This window comes from Pygoscelis adeliae, unplaced genomic scaffold (assembly GCF_000699105.1).
Source record: "Pygoscelis adeliae isolate BGI_AS28 unplaced genomic scaffold, ASM69910v1 Scaffold59, whole genome shotgun sequence".
NCBI classification, from domain to species: Eukaryota; Metazoa; Chordata; class Aves; order Sphenisciformes; family Spheniscidae; genus Pygoscelis; species Pygoscelis adeliae.
Window position 1 is genome coordinate 341,503 of NW_008825565.1, and position 1,843 is coordinate 343,345.

Below are 1,843 nucleotides of genomic sequence, written 5' to 3' on the forward strand. Positions count from 1 at the left end.
GCTGTCCATAAAAAAAAAAAAAAACCCCAAAACACAGCAGTTTGGTCCAGTTGCTGTTCTCTGATGTCCTGGCAACCGGTTCCTGGGGCATCTTCCCCGTATATTTTTTTCTAGGCGCTGTTAATGATTTACAGAGAGCCCAAATGGCATTTTTACAAGTTTTTGGAACTTTGTTTTCCTTTTTTTTTTTTTCGTATGAAATTGCTCACAAGAACTGTTTGGTTTGTGATTGCAACGTCTCGGTGCCACTGCAAGACATACAATACTGTTGCCTTGAAATACTGGCATAACAGAGGGTTCTGTGGCCTTGTATGTCTGCTGCTTTGCCAGCATGTGGCTGTTCCGGCCTTCACAGTTGTGCTTTGTAAAATTTGAGAAGCAGAAGAATGTTGTCATAGTCTCAGATCTGTTTTCCGTGTGTTACTCTTCGTGGGTTGACATCGTCTTCTCCAGATATTTTTGTAGCATATATTTTTCCTAGTTTTAACTTCTATTGCTGTCTGCATGTTCCTCTGTTTTTTTCCTACTTGAAAATTTTGCATTAAGGTTTCACAGACCTGGGAAAACATGCAGGCCTAGGGTCACTGCTCAGTTTACATGTATTGGCTTTATCTTTCTCATTTGCTCAAATCTAATCAGGATTTCAGCTGTAATTACATAAAATATTTCAGAAATGCCAGCAGACCACTTCGCTAAGAAAACTGCAAATATTTTTGTCAGATTTACTATCTAGAGATGTGCCAAATAAAGCAAGACGGAGTATTTTTTGAGCGTAAAACTATTTAAAGGAGGTTTAATTTCAGGATATCGATAAAAAATTCATGCTCCATTTTAAGTTACAATGATTTGGTCTCAAAAGGCTGGACAGAATTGTCTGATACGTAGTGCAGAGGGCGCAAGAGTTCTGCATGTAGCAGCTTGGGAGTGTGTGGTAGTGCATTTGCTAGCACAGTTCACCGTGCTGTGCTGATCACGTTGAATTTGGGTAGTAATGGGCAAAGAGAGTCCTTCAGCAAATTCATGAAAATACACAGGGAAAGAAAAAAAAACCTTCAATGGGGAATGAGCGTGACAGGAGCCATGAATCCAAAGACATGATCCAGAGCACAGATACGAGTATAGCAGCCATATTTGGAGGAAAACATTGTTCCTGCTATACACAGATTAAGTTTGATGCACTATAGATATTGGCTTATCCGTGTGCAATAACAGAGAATGTAAGTAAATACATAGCAATTCTGTAATTCTGTAATTGCTAAAGGGATATTGTCTTCACTGTCCCAAGAGACAAGAATGCCAAGAAATCTAAGAAGGCGCTCTATTAGCAGGAATTAAACTACTACGCTTTACAGAGTATCTTCAAATATTGCCACCACAGAGCAATGTATATAGATAGCATATTTGAGCAATTCCAAAAAAGCGACTGCAGAGATAGCTAAATTGCACATTCGCCCTAGCAACACACTTTGTTCATTATGTGGCATGTGCAAAAGCACGTAGTCACAAAAATACCTGCAAAAGCAAAAGTTACTACAAACCAAATAGCGTGACTGAAGGTTGCACTTGCGCTCCATACCTACTCCTTAGAGAACCAAGGCTTGTATTTGCACCACCTGCACACCAAGCTGGCTGAATACAGCCAGGATTCAAGGAGGTGTGCTGCCGTAGTTACTGAATGAGCTTATGCGCTGCGTCTTCGTGCTGGAACTTGTTCCTGTCCCGTTGGCATGGAGTGACCACCCATGGAGTGAGTGCTGGTCCACGCAGGGAGACAGCAGTCCTTAAGGTTAAACTATTGGCAGGTCTATGTCTTTTAGAATTCTGAAATAAATGAAGAAAAGCA